The following is a 17,970-nucleotide window of genomic DNA, read 5'->3' as shown; positions in this document are numbered from 1 at the left end:
CATTATCACGAGTAAGGCTCAAAGTTTCCAATTTTATATAACTCCAGAAATAGTTGCACCTGCACACAGCTTTAATTTAAGGCGCAGGCTGAGGGGAAAATGAAAGATCTAGAGAGTAATATCGGCTTTAACGACTGATCTCATGAATCGGAATCCCGCATGTTTAATTTCTGCAGTATGTCATATCATTAAATGTTTTCTCTCATTTTTATATAATTTTTTGGTTTCCCTTGCAAAAGTTTTGAAAATGGCCTTGGTGCCCAGTGGATTGAATGCTGAAGAATTGCCACAGTGCTATTCCATGTCAATGAAAGTCAAAAGTTACACTTTGATCCAACATTTGCCCTAAAAGAGTAGTTAGTGTAGCTATGTCCCTCTCAATTCTTAATGTGAGCCTGGGTCCTAACATGTTAGTACATTCAAGTAATGACATGCAGATCGCTCAGAGTCGTAAGTATATTCCCTAAGTGAACTTTAATTCGCTACCGGTGTCAGAAGTGGGATGCTGAGGGGGCTGGAGCCTCTTAAACACTAAATTTAACGTAATGTATCGCAGTGTCTTTCCATTTGCAAACATTTGATGCATGCCAGATTTCATCGTTTCTGATTGTGATTTTGAATTTGACTTTTGTAACAGTTTTCTAACACCTCCATGAAGTATTAGGTATGATCAGATTGTACGAAATTTTAAATTCAAATGCAAGCTGTTGAAACTTTTTGGATTAAACTGCTCATTTTCCCTGTTCTTCCTTACATTTACCATTTGTTTGATATTAATTCATCTTAGCTTTGTCATTTGACACCCTTACACATTTATACATATAGTTTTATACTTTCTCACTGCAAAATGCTCTACAAGTCTGGTTATCAAGCATTCAAACTTTTGACACCCATCCAACTCTTTTAAGCTATGACTATAACCTAACAGGTGCAGTTCATCAGTATTGCTGCCCAAATAGGCTAGAAGATAACTTAAGAAATGGTCACTCATGTTTGAACTTTTAATTTAATTAATTCAATTCAGTATTTTAATATACCACAAACAATGTTTCCCTGAATTCAGTAGCTGAAACATTTAATCGGCTCACAATAACCACTCCTCAATATCTGGGTACAAAATTTGGGCATTGATACATCTATGAATTCCATTCCAAATTTTTAGCCCCCTAAAACAAATTTTGAGGTATCTAATCGGTGCCATTTTCATGCATTTCATTCAAGAACGTCCCTGCAGTGTGAGTACTTCTCACTGCCAAACATTGCTCACAAAAGGTAGAGTTAAAGAAAGATGAAGAAAAATTCAACGTACCATCTAAAGATGACCCGTGCCGCCTCTTAAGGTATCCTCAAATCCTGGATATTCCTCCAGAATTCTCGTCTCCCAAAAATAATCTTTATACGTTTCGTGTCGCTGAAAATGTTGTTTGTTTCAGATTATATTAGAAAGATAAGCTAGTTATTATTTGTCCTGATCGGTTTTAAGTTGACCATTAACTGCTCAGCTCTGGGCTCACTACAAATGAACCATAAGAAGTGACAAACAGTTTTCAAGCTTCAGTGAACCTAGTCTCATCTCGCTTTCTTTCCCCGTCTCTCTCTGTATCTCACTAATTTGCTACTATTTTGTCACAAAGTTGTCTCTCACCCGATAGCTCTGTGTATGCAGCTGTGATCTCCAATCGAGGTTTCAACTACTCCTCCTTATCCCGTGTCCTCTCCACGTATATCAAGATACGATCGGTCTGCAAGTGATGTGCTTTGAAATCTCTGACAGATAATTAATTTTGCTGTTGAAAGCTCGTCGTATTTGCTGGGTTATGATCACAAAGCTTTAAAAACTACAAGGATAAAAAAAGAGGTGGAAGTAACTCAGTAATAATTTCTCTCCCGACGGTTTTAACGACCAAGGCATGCGACAACACGCAAGTATTATGGATGCAACCGTCTTCAGAGCTTTTTGTAGTCAGTAAGCAAATGTTAAAAGCTATGAAACTATTAGGCTAGATGATCAGTGATTGGTCGGATTAAACTCATCCAGTTCTATGATTGGCTAAGAAATTGTCAGTAAGTAAAACATGCACCAATAACAGAAAGATGTTTTAGAATGTGTTTATTTTACAAACAATTTTTTTTTCTTTCCTTGGAATACTTATAAAATCATTTATAGGAAAAAAATTCAGTAATGTTTAGCTATCAAATGCTCAGAAATAACATTGCTGATGACATAGCACTATTTAATCAGGTCAATTTAGGGATCAGCTGGGAAATCTTGCTCTCTATAGTGAAATGGTACTTGAAGTGGTTGAACTTAAATAGCTAAGTACATGAACAAACTGCTTGTGCCCCTGAAGAGATTTTCCGGTGTAATAATTAGACCTGGTAGTCATGCCGATCTACTTGTCGTTATTTGGATGATAATCGACCTGATTCGATCTCACAAAATGGTGACTGGCAAAGTCCAGTTTTTATCAGAATTTAATCATGCCGACAGTTAATATACCCCAGGGTTGTTAAAACCGGAATATATTCTGTATTTAGAATGAAAGAATGTTTGCAAAGTGTGTTAACAAAAAAATTGAGATAGTTAAAATTGAGTACACTTTGATATTATGTTACTGATATGCTCTTTAACTTGTTTTGTTGGGACTCTGAAAAAAAGTAAAAGTTTTTAGTATAAAACAATGTTAACTTTTCCAAATTGTTTCTACAAAGTAATACCATGAAAGGAAACAACAGATGCCACTATTTTGTTTCATAAGATTTTATGAATAATTAAAAAAAAAAGACATTATTGGAAATCTGAGTCTTAATTGCTTCAGATGAACTTTCCCAAAGCCTTGACAAAGGAAGTACTTGATTGACAGATTCTAGCCACCTTCCATGTTTGTTTTAATTTCCAAAACTTGACTTCCAAAATATCTCTTAGTTGTCTTTGCCCTGGAGGAGAACAGAAATCTGACAGGCATATATTTATGAAATATATGTTTCCTTGGTATGCTACGGAATTGATTAGATTAGATCAGACCATACTTGAATTTGGCAGAACTTGTTCTTTTTTTTTTGTATAACTACAGGGCAAAGGTGCTTTTACCCCAATTAAGTCTTTCTTTGAAAAAAAAAAGATATAATAATTTCAACACAGACACATACAAACTTTGCTGGTATTTGTTTCGAATATAATTCATTGTTTAGTTTCATATATATTTTTTTGTCATTTTTGGTACATATACATAAATAAGTTCAAAATGAGACAACTTAATTGATTTGCCTCGTAGCTAGGGAACTTCTATCATGGCTTTATTTTCTTTTACTCTCAAAAAAAATCCTGACATTTAATCTAAAATGAGAAAAAATGTTTTATGGTGTTACAAAAGTTAGTAAGTACTGTTTATAAATATTTAGAAATGTTTGGATCTGTGTTTTTACCCCTTCAAAATAATTGTCACTCACAATGCCAGGGGGCGGGGGGGGGGTGGATGACTGAACTCCAGGGTTAATTGCGCTGTTGCATCGGTCCTTATGCACATGCTCTATACTGTTAATAGGAAATTCAGATTTTTGTATAGCACTGTAACGTATCCATGATTTATGTCTCTGAAACGGGATCATGTGTTAAGCAGCCACAAGCGTGCAAACACGCTCGATGAACTTGTTTACAGATGATTTATAATTCAAGATTCCAATTGTGCTGTATTTGCAGAATAAAGCGTGCTTTGGAATATACACAAGTTTATATTGGGCTTGACACTTCCAAACATTGTTGATTTTTTTGTGTATGGTTGGAGAGTCGCAAATGTAAAAGTTTAAGAAGTAAGTGATTACTAAGTACAATCAGGTGCGTAGCCGGGAATTTGCCAAGGGTGGGGGGAAACTGTAGATTCGGCATTGCAAACTATCTAAGCGTAGCGCCACCATGGTTGGTGCGAAGCGTACAAGAAAATTTTGGCTTAGAATGCCTCCCAGATCGCTGGAAAAGGCACTTCCCACGCCTTGTAAGTTGCATCTTAGCATTTTCTCTTTTGAAAATACTAGCAATATCATAAAAACGTTAAAAAAAAAAAAAAATTTATGCTCAAGGAGGGGGCGGCTGCCCCCTTCGCCCCCCCTTGGCTACGCGCCTGACTACAATAGGCCTCTACTTGTGACTGCAGTCACAATTAGTAGAGGCCTGAATTACATGTAATTCAAACAACTATTCCCATCTCATGTACATAACTGTGTTTTATATCAAGTATCGATTCATTGCCACTCCAGTTGATACATCGTTCCTGTACAAGATACTACAGGTATATATGTGTTTTTAAATATCTGTGATGTGATATGTGTAACCAAGGAAACCAAATTTACTTTCCCTTGGTTTTTTCTTTTCATATTATATTTTAAGTTAGAATGTTAACAGTATTTGTGTCGCCTTTCAAAGAGGTTATTTTCATTTTTTGAGCCGATTTTGATAAATTCTTCTTGCTTCTGTTGTGCCAGTCTTACGATATCTTTGAAAATGAATCCTTGTGACAATTAACTGCCAATCAAGCTCAAAAAAGATGCTTTTTGTTTGATTATATTAAAAGACGCAACACAAAACTCAGTGGAAAACATGGTGTCAAATATTAGACAGCTGATGTTCATCAGTTAGAGTGACTAGACTCTGTAGTCTAATACATAAACCATTTAGTACATCAATTCCTCAGACCCAACACAAAACTCAGTGGAAAATGGTGTCAAATTAGACAGCTGATGTTCATCAGTTAAAGTGACTGGACTCTGTAGTCTAATACATAACCCATGTAATATATCAATTCCTCAGACCCAACACAAAACTCAGTGGAAAACATGGTGTCAAATTAGACAGCTGATGTTCATCAGTTAAAGCTTGACTGGACTCTGTAGTCTAATACATACACCATGTAATACATCAATTCCTCAGACGCAACACAAAACTCAGCGGAAAACATGGTGTCAAATATTAGACAGCTGATGTTCATCAGTTAGAGTGACTAGACTCTGTAGTCTAATACATAAACCATTTAGTACATCAATTCCTCAGACCCAACACAAAACTCAGTGGAAAACATGGTGTCAAATTAGACAGCTGATGTTCATCAGTTAAAGTGACTGGACTCTGTAGTCTAATACATAACCCATGTAATACATCAATTCCTCAGACCCAACACAAAACTCAGTGGAAAACATGGTGTCAAATTAGACAGCTGATGTTCATCAGTTAAAGCTTGACTGGACTCTGTAGTCTAATACATAACCCATGTAATACATCAATTCCTCAGACGCAACACAAAACTCAGTGGAAAACATGGTGTCAAATTAGACAGCTGATGTTCATCAGTTAAAGTGACTGGACTCTGTAGTCTAATACATAAACCATGTAATACATCAATTCCTCAGACGCAACACAAAACTCAGTGGAAAACATGGTGTCAATTAAGACAGGTGATGTTCATCAGTGAAAGTGACTGGACTCTGTAGTCTAATACATACACCATGTAATACATCAATTTCTCAGACCCAACGCAAAACTCAGCGGAAAACATGGTGTCAAATTAGACAGCTGATGTTCATCAGTTAAAGTGACTGGACTCTGTAGTCTAATACATCCATGTAATACATCAATTCCTCAGACGCAACACAAAACTCAGTGGAAAACATGGTGTCAATTAAGACAGGTGATGTTCATCAGTGAAAGTGACTGGACTCTGTAGTCTAATACATACACCATGTAATACATCAATTTCTCAGACCCAACGCAAAACTCAGCGGAAAACATGGTGTCAAATTAGACAGCTGATGTTCATCAGTTAAAGTGACTGGACTCTGTAGTCTAATACATAAACCATGTAATACATCAATTCCTCAGACGCAACACAAAACTCAGTGGAAACATGGTGTCAATTAAGACAGCTGATGTTCATCAGTGAAAGTGACTGGACTCTGTAGTCTAATACATACACCATGTAATACATCAATTTCTCAGACCCAACGCAAAACTCAGCGGAAAACATGGTGTCAAATTAGACAGCTGATGTTCATCAGTTAAAGTGACTGGACTCTGTAGTCTAATACATAACCCATGTAATACATCAATTCCTCAGACCCAACACAAAGCTCAGTGGAAAACATGGTGTCAAATTAGACAGCTGATGTTCATCAGTTAAAGCTTGACTGGACTCTGTAGTCTAATACATAACCCATGTAATACATCAATTCCTCAGACGCAACACAAAACTCAGCGGAAAACATGGTGTCAAATTAGACAGCTGATGTTCATCAGTTAAAGTGACTGGACTCTGTAGTCTAATACATAAACCATGTAATACATCAATTCCTCAGACGCAACACAAAACTCAGTGGAAAACATGGTGTCAATTAAGACAGGTGATGTTCATCAGTGAAAGTGACTGGACTCTGTAGTCTAATACATGTAATACATCAATTTCTCAGACCCAACGCAAAACTCAGCGGAAAACATGGTGTCAAATTAGACAGCTGATGTTCATCAGTTAAAGTGACTGGACTCTGTAGTCTAATACATAGACCATTTAATACATCAATTCCTCAGACGCAACACAAAACTCAGCGGAAAACATGGTGTCAAATTAGACAGCTGATGTTCATCAGTTAAAGTGACTGGACTCTGTAGTCTAATACATAAACCATGTAATACATCAATTCCTCAGACGCAACACAAAACTCAGTGGAAAACATGGTGTCAATTAAGACAGGTGATGTTCATCAGTGAAAGTGACTGGACTCTGTAGTCTAATACATACACCATGTAATACATCAATTTCTCAGACCCAAAGCAAAACTCAGCGGAAAACATGGTGTCAAATTAGACAGCTGATGTTCATCAGTTAAAGTGACTGGACTCTGTAGTCTAATACATAGACCATTTAATACATCAATTCCTCAGACGCAACACAAAACTGGGGACACGTGTCTGTTCTCTAAAACTATCTAAGCGGAGCACGATCATGGGTTCGCGTGTAGCGTAAAAACAAGATTTTTTTGGCAAATATACCTCCCAGATCGCCGGAAATAAGCCCTTCCCAGACCCAATGATGCTCCCAAACCTCCTTAAGGCTTAGAAATTTAGTTTGGGGAAGTACATGGGCGTCTGCAGAAAAAAAATCAGTGGACAAATAATCCAAATAGACTTTGTGATGGGTCTGGGGTCTTCTCCCAAAAAACAACAATAGACTGCCGCAAGTGCGATTTCCGTCCTATATTTAACAACTGTGGATAATGTAATAAAATGAGAACTGCTGCATGTCATTTGCACAATGCTGGATCTAACTGCGCCAAAGTTAAATACAAGGGAATTTGAAATACAGCGTTTGGTCAAGACAAATTGGTGGGGACACGGTATATCATGTCTCCACCACTGAAAAAGTTGGTGGGGACGCGTCCCGCTGTCCCCACCAGGATCTGCACCCATGTTGATGTTCATCAGTTTAAGTGACCATCAGTTTCCTCAGGCATAGCACAAACTCAGTGGAAAACATGGTGTCAAATTTAGACCACTGATGTTCATCAGTAAAAGTGACTGGACTCTGCAGTCTAATACATAGATCATTTAATACCTCAATTCCTCATGCAGGCATAACACAAAACTCAGTGGTAAACTTGGTGTCAATTTAGACAGCTGATGTTCATCAGTTAAAGTGACTGGACTCTGTAGTCTAATACATAGACCATAACACAAATCTCAGTGGTAAACATGGTGTCAAATGACATATGTTACAAATTTGTCAAGGACAATTAAATGGTGTTGAATGTCATCTGTTGATATGAACTCTGGTTTAAGAGGGATGGTTTTGACATATTAGAATTGATAAGAGGAAAGGATAGACAATTTGAGGCCTGCAAAACATGGAGTCAGAGTCCAGACAGGCATCATCAATTTAGTCTTAAAGGAGCATGCCCTAGATGAAGCATTTCTTAAATGTGATTTATCTTCAAAACTGGAATAAGCTTTTACTAAAGAGACATTGCATGCTCATTGTTCTTGGACTATGAAATATCAAGACTACAATTTTGTGTTAAAGGTATTGAAGACTCGCCCCAAACCGCGTGCCGCGCTCTGAACAAGTTAACTTTCAGTTGCTTGCAAGTGAAGTTTTCTGCTTGTTGCTACAAAATGCAGACAGTAATGAAACGTGATACCGGCCCTTGTTATCTTTAGCTGGACCTGAGATGTCCATCCCTGTATCGTTTATAACTGTGCTGTGGGTATTGACTGCAGCTGTATGTATTGACTGTACACTAGTGTCTAATTACCGAAGGTACAGTAGCAAGCTGTGTGCGTATTTTCTGGGATCGATGGTGGTGTCTAACACTTCTGTTACACGTCATTCGAAACTAGGTCAGATTACCGGCATTATACGTTTCTTTTTGCGCGAGTCTTCACACCATTTAAGAAATCCTGAAAAGAATTGTAAAAATTGATTAGTTCAAGAACTAATTGGGTTCTTTAATTTAACGCATTAAAAGAAAAATTGCAAACTTGCAGATCCTCGAAGAGACTCGCAAAAACATTAAGCCAATTAAATGATTCCTTAAACTACGTTACTTTTTTTCAATGATCGGTGGGCCCTTTATTTATATGTGGATTTTATTTTGATTTTGGTCACCCTCAAGAAATTTTGGACATAATAATTAGAGACCAGTCCATAGAGATCACTACCCCGGTGCATTGTATATCATTTAGCCAAAAAGTAAGAAAATCATGCAGAATTACAGAAAACAAAGTTCCTTGCAAATTTCAGTGACGGTGAACTCCATCACCAGTTCCTCTTCTCCTTTCTCAGTCTGCCATAAATTTGACGTGATTTTGCAGCAACCCTTTTAAACAGTAAAGGTTGGATTACAAATAAATTGCCCATTTGATTTCCTTGAGCTCACACGACACATCCAAATTATCATCTATCATCATCGCTGCGTACATCATGCTCAAATGTTTGCTTAAAGTCTTTGTCGGTTCTGAAAGTCTCCCCGACTGTAGTTTTATGCCAACATTTTTTTCTTTATTCTTTTGGACAAATCAGATGTGAATTTCCTCTTTTTGTTTTTTCCTTTTTTTTTTTAAATCCGGTCTGGTTTGTCTGCATGGTTTAGGACTGACTAGATTTAAAATGCAAGGGAACAAGAAAATAAATAATGGAAGTAAACTGTAGTGAGTCAATTAGAAAGAGTTATACTTAAATAAGTATATACATAAATATATATATATCTATATATTTACATATATATATATATATATATATATATATATATCGAGTGCATGTCCACTGTAATGGGGGGGGTGGGCAGTTGGGAGGGGAGGGAATCTTGCGCTAGATAAAGGGTCATTAACAAGTGATGTATGGCCATTGTTTAGCAATTTAGTAACAAAAGAATTTACAGAAGTAAGTATTATAGCTTTCTGATCTGCCATCCCATCTTGCAAAACTATACAAGGGGAGAGGCATTGGGCCATGTTGGGTGCTGGGGTGTCATGTAATGCCCTGGTCACACTCTGCATGGGGAGGAGTTTGTTGGGTTTTTTGCATTCAGTGAGGCTACAATGTATCGCCAATATAGCACAAATAATTCATAATTTAAATTTATCCATCTGAGATTTTTTGCTGTAAAAATCCTCTAGGTTATACCCCTCTTGGGGCTTTGTTCATCACCCTAAGTGCATGATCATTTCAAGTACCAATTTATTAACACAGTAACCTCCTCCACATTCTCCCACACACCCCCTTCCACTAGTTTTACAACAGCCCCGCAAAGGAGGTACCCTTGTATGTGTAACAGTAATATCAGTTAAAGATGCATGCAGCTTTATGTTTATTTTTAACGCATGGAACGTAGTGCTTCCGTCGCTATCTGTAACATTACCCAATAATTTAACCACATCAAAATGAGATTGTTGGGTACATGGTCCTTGATAACGTAGTTGTGGCTTCTTTGTTTTTCAAGTTCAAGCTAGATTACAAGCAAGACCTTGTAATAATGTATTGTTATTGTTATAGGGTACCATGTCAAGTACTTTACTTTACTTTTACTTTTTTTACTTTAAAAGAATGATGCTGAGGAGGCTGCAGCCAGGCTGCTGTGGAGGCTGCAGCCAGGCTGCTGTGCTTCATAGGTTCACAAACAATATGCACTACATATCAAGTAAAAGAAATATGCTGAGGAGACTGCAGCCAGGCTGCTATGGAGGCTGCAGCCAGGCTGCTGTGCTTCATAGGTTCACACACAATATGCACTATATATCAAGTAAAAGAAATATGCTGAGGAGACTGCAGCCAGGCTGCTATGGAGGCTGCAGCCAGGCTGCTGTGCTTCATAGGTTCACACAATATGCACTATTTATCAAGTATAAGAAATATGCTGAGGAGGCTGCAGCCAGGCTCAGCCAGGCTGCAGTGCTCCATAGGTTCACACACAATATGCACTACAGGTCTGCAGAGCAAGATTTTCTGCATTTTTTTCTTTCTTGACACATTGCCCAAAAGATTATTTCGTAATGGTATATTGCAAAAAGTGAACAAAAATCTCCAAGTCACAGTCAATTTGCAACTGAAAATCTTGAACTGAAAGTTCTTAACCAGTCAGCGATTTAATTACACAGGTTTATTGCGACGTTCAAATCGTAGCGAGCTTAACGCGATGTACGCTCCTAATTCAAGCGCACATCTCTACTCAGGATAATGAACCCAAACCACATGTTAATGCCCTAATTTAATTGTCGCATTTCATATTTCCTTCCATAAGTATCCATCGTAATATTTGTTTTTCTTCTCCCCTTTACTATACCTTTACCTTTATCAATCATTATCAAAGAGCTTATACATTTTTCTGTGTTGATGCATATATACATATATCTAAATATATATATTTCAAACTAAAGACTGAATTTTTTTTTTGGCTGTCAGTAATTTGCTTCCTTTTTTCCACGGATTAAATGTTAATTATTACCTAAACTCCACTCCATTTGGCAAATGTATTGATCAGACTGTCAGGCTTGTATAACAAAACACTAGAATTAAGGAGAAGAAAGAAAAAACCTAGATTGTGTAATAAATTGACTACTATAGGTGCAGCGTAGTAGCGTAATTAATTCTTATACAAAGATATGAAGTAATCGAACGGTAAAATGTAGATAATCGTTTGATGATGTGTAATGCCCCGAGCATCAATCTAATTAGTCAGCTACTTTATAATATCTGAGGTAATTATTATGATGTCTATACACATCGCTGAATACTGTTAATAATGTCTGTTCCATTTAAAGTGTGTGTGACTGTATATGAATATCATATGATACGGTTGAATGTGAACACATCTTAAGAATGAATTGACAATTCCTATATATATATATATATATAGGAATAACGGAAAAACTGTTAAACAACAGTGTTCTGCATTTAGAAAAAGGCTGGATCTCGAGTGAGATACAATAATATATATATATATATATATATATATATATATATGTATATATAGATATATGTATGTATATATATGTATATAAATATATATATATATATATATATATATGTGTGCTTCAGATGTTTGAAACTGGAAAGCAAAATGCATGTGAATATGATAGATAATTGGTTTAATGTGAACACATCTTAAGACTGAATTGATGTAGATCTATATGTATATATATGTCCTTCCATGTTAATGTTTTTGCTTCAGATATTTGAAACTTGAAAAAAAAAAAATCTCTTATATCGTACACAATAACTACACAGATGGTCGACGATAATCATGCGATAGTTGGCTGATAATACACAGCAATATATTATAGATAATAATCATGTACACATAAAGTAGTCACACTTACCCATAACAGACTATTCTATTACTTGCAATATCTGTCTGAACATTAGCACCAGAGTGAATGAAAGAATTAAATGTGCTCCGTTCTTCTTCTTTTTTCTAAGTAGTTTTAGATAATTTAATGATATGTCATTCTATCTGTCAGTATTATCTATCACGTTAGTCCACAATTTAATGTCAAACTATTAGGATTCTAGAGTGGTTCCTACATGTTTCCAGGGGCGTAGCCAGTATGTAGCACTGTAGGCCCGGGCCTACAGGGCGTAGCCAGTATGTAGAACTGTAGGCCCGGGCCTAAAACTTTTTTGGCCAAGTTATCTTTTTTTCTTAAAACACCCATAATTCAAATCCATAAGCTTGCGGGACGAGTTTAAGAGTAAAGACAGGAAAAACTATTGAAATGAACATAGCAAGAATATGGCTAAATTAGGTGACCTATTCTTCTGTCATCTAGGCTGTCATTTCTATCGCGTGCCGTTTCATTCAACACTCTACCCGCCGAAAAAGACTAGGATTTTTTAACATCTAGTTAAGACTAATCATGATTAACCATGCCAATAGCTTCGGCAACTGCTGAAAGGTCTTTAAGCGCAATGCGCAGAATAAAAAACTACATGCGTAGTTTAAAAAAAACCATACAATGAATGAAGAGAGATTCATCGGTTTGGCACTCATGCACATCCACCAGTGGCGTAGCCAGGGGGCGTGGGGGCGACAGCCCCCATGAAAGCTTGTCGCCCCCAGTCGCCCTCCCACTGGGATTTTGGGTGTCGACAAAAATTACATTTGCGAAAAATATATCATTGGTCTGAATGGTCTCAAATCTCCATGATGACCACTCATGAACGACCCTTCGACCGCAGTCGCACATGCAGTCGCGACGGATAGCTTCCTTTGCCTATAGTATATGTCCGTGGACATTTTGTGGCATCGTTCCTATAGGCCTATATCTGAGGGCCTGGGGTCATTCCTTGACCGACTTGGTGCAATATAATGTGCCCATTTCGAAGTAAATTTATTAACAGATTGTTAGTTGTCATGGGTTTGAACAAATGAGGGGTATTCTATCCTGAAACATTGGCAAAATGGGGCTGGGGTTACCAGTTCGCCGCATCATTTGTCAACTTGCACTGGGTTCTAATGTTGATGTCAATTGGAATCACTAAAAACAGAAATAATCCACCAAAAATTAAGGCCACATGCACTTTATTGCAGATTTCCTAAGTGACGAATTTTTAATTTTCTCCCGAAATCACGCAACTAGATGGCTGCTATCCAGCCTGGCAAGTGCCATCTCCAGCGATCTGGCAGATATTGAAATCTGAAATTTTCTTGCTACACTGTGCGCCAACTGATGGTGGCGCTCCGCTTAGATAGTACTTGCGGCCGGAATACTCGAATCAATTACGTCCGCCCCCCCCCCACGTTTCAAATCGGATTGACGCCCCTGCTTACAAGGCTTGGGAAGTGTCATTTCCGTCGATCTAGGAGGCCTTTTAGCTAAAAAATTTAGGTACGCTGCGCGCCAACCCGTGGTGGCGCTCCGCTTAGATAGTAACAAGACGCCCTCCCAGGAAATGGTCAAGCCACCCAGTGCCCTCCCCCACTGAAAAAATTCTGGCTACGTCACTGACATCCACAGAGACTTTGCAATTGTCGTTGATGCTGTGCTGAAGAAATTTGCATCAGATGGCAATCGTCGGATAGCTCTCGCCTTCTCTTATTAGGCTAACTTAAAAATTTTCTAGTAACAGTTGTAACAAAGACAATTACTGGCTATAGTTGTATCAAAGACAATTCTGGCCTATCTTTGTATCTACTAAGTATCAGAAGTAAGACTACTCTGTACATGTCCCTTGCTAATTTTAAATACAATATGTAGTATTGCATTACGTACTATTTTGACTCGTTTGTTTTGGGGTTTAAAGGTGACATTGAATGAGGTGTCTCAAGTTAGCATGAGGCCAGGGAACCAGAATGAACACTCAGGAAGGGCCGTTTCCGGCAATCTGGGGGGTTTGTAAAACCAAAAATTTTCTTGTAAGCTCCGCACCAACCGATGGTGGCGCTCCGCTCAGATAGTCGTGCCTACAACTTTGAAAATCCTGGCTACGCCCTGGTTTCCACTTGCAAAACCTTAAATTGCTATACACATCTTTGCTTTTGCATAGCAATTTTTCCCACTTTGCACAGCCCGCCATGCGAGATATTAAATTTTCCTCGTATCATGTGGAATAGGAGAATTAATTCCAGCTGTGAAGATTTCATTGATACATACATCAAAAAATAATAATATATATGTATCTCGGATGTGACTCTTCAGACAGTCTTTACAAAGCATAGCTTTATGCAGGCCTAATGTATTGAACATTGCATATTATAGCACTGGCTTTGTATAAACGTTTTGCATCATTAATTAGAACCAAGCTATGTATAATATTTGCACATTCTAGGTTGAATTTCTGCACAGCATTGGTGTGTGCAAAGAGGGGAACCCATGGTCCATGGTCTGCCATGCACCCTTTATATTTGGGGGTATGACATAAAGATGACAACCTTTGTTGTTGTTGCAGTAGTAGTGAAAGTTTTTGTGCATAAAAAGTATTACTTATTTGATAATATCAAAATAAAACAAAACTGTTAGCAAACTGCTTATCCACTATTTGATAATATAGCACAGTATAGCTTCATCATGACTTTCCAAGTGAAATATCTTGAAATAACGAATGAAATTTTGGTGGAAAAGTTTTTTTTTTTTTTTTTTTTTTTTTTAACGAATTATTCAATTCTCATTTGACACTTGAGATATTAGTAAGCATCCATTTGGTGAAAAGTTCAAGATCAGGCATATATGTTTCTAATTGACAGTTCATTTATTTGTAAACTTACAAAAGACCACAATGTAGTTTATTTGCATATTGCATAACTACCAGCCGGCTGCCCCCTTTGCCGCCCCCCCCCCCCCTCCTTGAGCATATATTTTTTTGTATGTTTTTATGATATCGCTAGTAATTTCAAAAGAGAAAATGCTAAGATGCAACTTACAAGGCCTGGGAAGTGCCATTTCCAGCGATCTGGGAGGCATTTTCAGTCAACATTTTCTTGTACGCTTCGCGCCAACCCATGGTGGCACTACGCCTACCAAACTTGGCTTTAGTAAAATGATGATTCAAAACGGAAGTAATCATGAACTCTATCAGTTTTCGTCAGTTTTAAACTTGCTCAGTCCCCGCCAGTCCCTCCCTGTAATCAATCCATGGGTACAGAGAAGGTTGTTTGTCTGCAATTAATTGTTTTTGTTTCAGATACAGTCAGGAGAAGTTATATAATTAAGCAAACAGTTTAATGTGATTTTTATGGAAATTTTAAATGCAAAATAATCGTTCTTTGGTAAGAAAATTGTTGATATGTAAGAAAATTCCATGATGTGACATATTAATATGAACATTTTATGATGTGATATATATAAATGTGAACATTTCATGATGTGACATTTGTCATGTATAAAAGTTGGCTCAATAATGGAATGTCTACTAACACAAAAGGTTATACTTGTGTGCCACACACACCTCTGGCCCCAACATGCCTCCCCTAGCTGCATGGATCCACACATGATAACATCTAACTGTTGGAGAAATATCTGCTTTTTTCAATTTCAGCTGTGATAAGACAGAGTGATAGCATGTGATGGATTATACAGCTAATGGATTTCAATGTTGACTAATATATGGAAACAAATTGGTTGGTCAGCTTCAAGCAGCATTTTGCATCCTTTTCTATGATATTTCTCAACCTCACTGACTCCACGATGCCATAATGACATACATAACTAGCTTATCTATTTAAATCTTACTTCAAATGGTGGCATAAAAGTCGAAAAATTTGCAACTTTCAACTTTGTTTCTCTCCAAGATATTTTCCGTTGGGATCCCAATAAACCTCGCCCATAATATGAATATTTAAACACTACGAATGTCATTGACCAATACGTAATATAACACCATGCTTGATTTGTGTACAGTCTATATGGCAGTTGTACCAGGGAGTTCCATAACAAATCCCTGGTTGTACCAATGCAAAGTCTTGAATCTGCTTTTAGCAACGGCTCATAACTAAACCTGCATCTCTGATTGGTTGAATTCAAACTAGTGGGTTTGGGGGAACTGTATGCGATTAATTTTAAAAAGTGGAATTTGTCGTGGACACTTTTCTCATTATCTGCAAATATCCTTAATTTCTCGCCAATTAACGTTGTTGGCAGGGAAAAACTTGGCTAATATCTTAATTTTGCTGTTTTGTGATTGATATATGTAAAAAACTCGATGGACATGTCAAAAAAGTAGAAAACGGCGACCAAACGCAAAATGCTGCTTTAAAGGAATTGTTTAGTGAATAATTGGATCCAGTCTTTTCGGTCATATCACGTTTTGTCTTTGTATCGCCCTAATTGCCTAATTGCCCTGTGATATATCTTAGTTCCATGATAGAGTGCTTGAAATGTTGGCCCGTCCTGCCAGAAAATTTGAATCTAACACTGACTTAGGACGAGACGTGACGTCAGTGCAGCACATTGGTCAGATTCGATCTGATTTCACTCTAAGCTTGGCCTTCATACAGTACACAGGAATGTGTATAGACTTCCCGTAGGGCTGTGAATATAAAAAAATCTCACTCTTAGCTTTTATGTCACTGATGCAAATCATTTTTATTTTTATTAAAATTAATTTTGGTGCATATTTTTTTTGGGATGAAACTTATCTATAGGCCAACAAAAGTGGTGTGAGAAAAATGATGTATTGTGATGTAGGGGGCAAAAAGTTTAAAAGTGAGAAATTTCAGCAAATCTATGCATGTAGTGAACTGAAATGTTTATATTTAGATTTTTTTTTAATAATTTAATTCAAACCATTTATCCACACATGAAGGAATAATGTTCTTAATATTAAAATACAAAAATTCATTTGGATGACACCTTGAAGTTGGAGCTGTTCTGCTTTATACAAACATTCCCAATTGTATATCACATTTCAAGAAGAAAATTGACAAGGAAAGAAAAAATTTCCAACAAACACAGATAATTGTAATGAATGGCATGAGATTTAACCATACACCCAATGTGTTGCATTGGATATAGCCACTAGAAATTAAGGGTTGATATTTGAAACAGGAAAAAGAGTCAGAGATACATCAAAGAACGGTGAAGTAGTTACAAAGATGCTATTGAGATTTATATTCATTTCTTTTCCCATAAGTGTCACATGTCTTTGGCCCTGAAACCTGTTTATTACTTGTTTTGCTGTGGCTTTATCCAGCAACATCAGTACAAGCAGTGCAAGTAATGTATAGTATAAAATCAACAGAGATATGAAATGTCTCTCAACTTTTACTATAAGGCGATATTGAGAAATTACAGAATTTACTAAGCAGAAAAAATGATTACACCAATGTAATTTGTGTGCATGTGTCAGAGCATCACATATTATTTGGAGGGGGAGGGGATTGGAGGGGGAGGGAGGGACAGAGGAAAGTCGACAGCATTGGGGGAAAATGGCTCCCCCCCCGAATGAAATGTTTTGTTTCCCTGTGAAATAAAGACACACGCATAGCAAAAAATCCACACCAGGTTAACCTATAACGCCTGTGCAAGTTTTAAGGTTCATACAATTGTGCTAAACACTTTGTACAAATTATAAAACAATCCATGTTCTTTTGTGACAATAATTATGACAGCTGCAATAGTCTACTATATAGCTTTATAACTATCTAACAACCCCCCCCCCCTTCCCACCCAAGAAAAAAACATTTTTAGGCCTATATGATTAATCAGTGGTCACCTCAATCTTGGAAGAATACCAGAGCTTACATTCAGTATATTGTAGGAAGAGAGAGCATGGCAGGGGTGCATGAGGGTAAAGGATGAGAAAACACAAACACAAAACTAAACTTGGGGATGGGGGGGTTGGGGGCGAGGGAGGGGGAATATTACAAGATAGTGAACAAAGGAAATTTGAGCAACAGAGAAAGCCAAAAGCCCACAACCTGTCATTTTTAAAGATACTTTGTGGCAGTTCCTTCGTAGTCATAATGCAGTATCAGTAACATAAAAAGCAGTCATTTTCG

At 37.2% G+C, this 17,970-nt stretch overlaps 2 protein-coding genes across 3 annotated transcripts in view; one reads left to right on the top strand and one right to left on the bottom strand.

The window, feature by feature from the left end:
- The window catches only part of LOC139980691 (neuropeptides capa receptor-like), a 103,250-nt gene extending 101,286 nt beyond the window's left edge, over positions 1–1,964 (bottom strand). For both annotated transcript variants that reach the window (XM_071992524.1, XM_071992523.1), the window contains exon 1: positions 1,310–1,964. The gene's annotated coding sequence lies outside the window, so the exon portion shown is untranslated. The remainder of the gene's footprint in view (positions 1–1,309) is intronic.
- The window catches only part of LOC139980687 (interstitial collagenase-like), a 145,888-nt gene that overhangs the window by 105,930 nt on the left and 21,988 nt on the right, over positions 1–17,970 (top strand). The gene's annotated exons all lie outside the window — the stretch shown is intronic.

This window comes from Apostichopus japonicus, chromosome 15 (assembly GCF_037975245.1).
Source record: "Apostichopus japonicus isolate 1M-3 chromosome 15, ASM3797524v1, whole genome shotgun sequence".
NCBI classification, from domain to species: Eukaryota; Metazoa; Echinodermata; class Holothuroidea; order Aspidochirotida; family Stichopodidae; genus Apostichopus; species Apostichopus japonicus.
The sequence above is the reverse complement of the archived record's forward strand: the minus strand, read 5'-3'. Positions and strand labels throughout refer to the sequence as shown.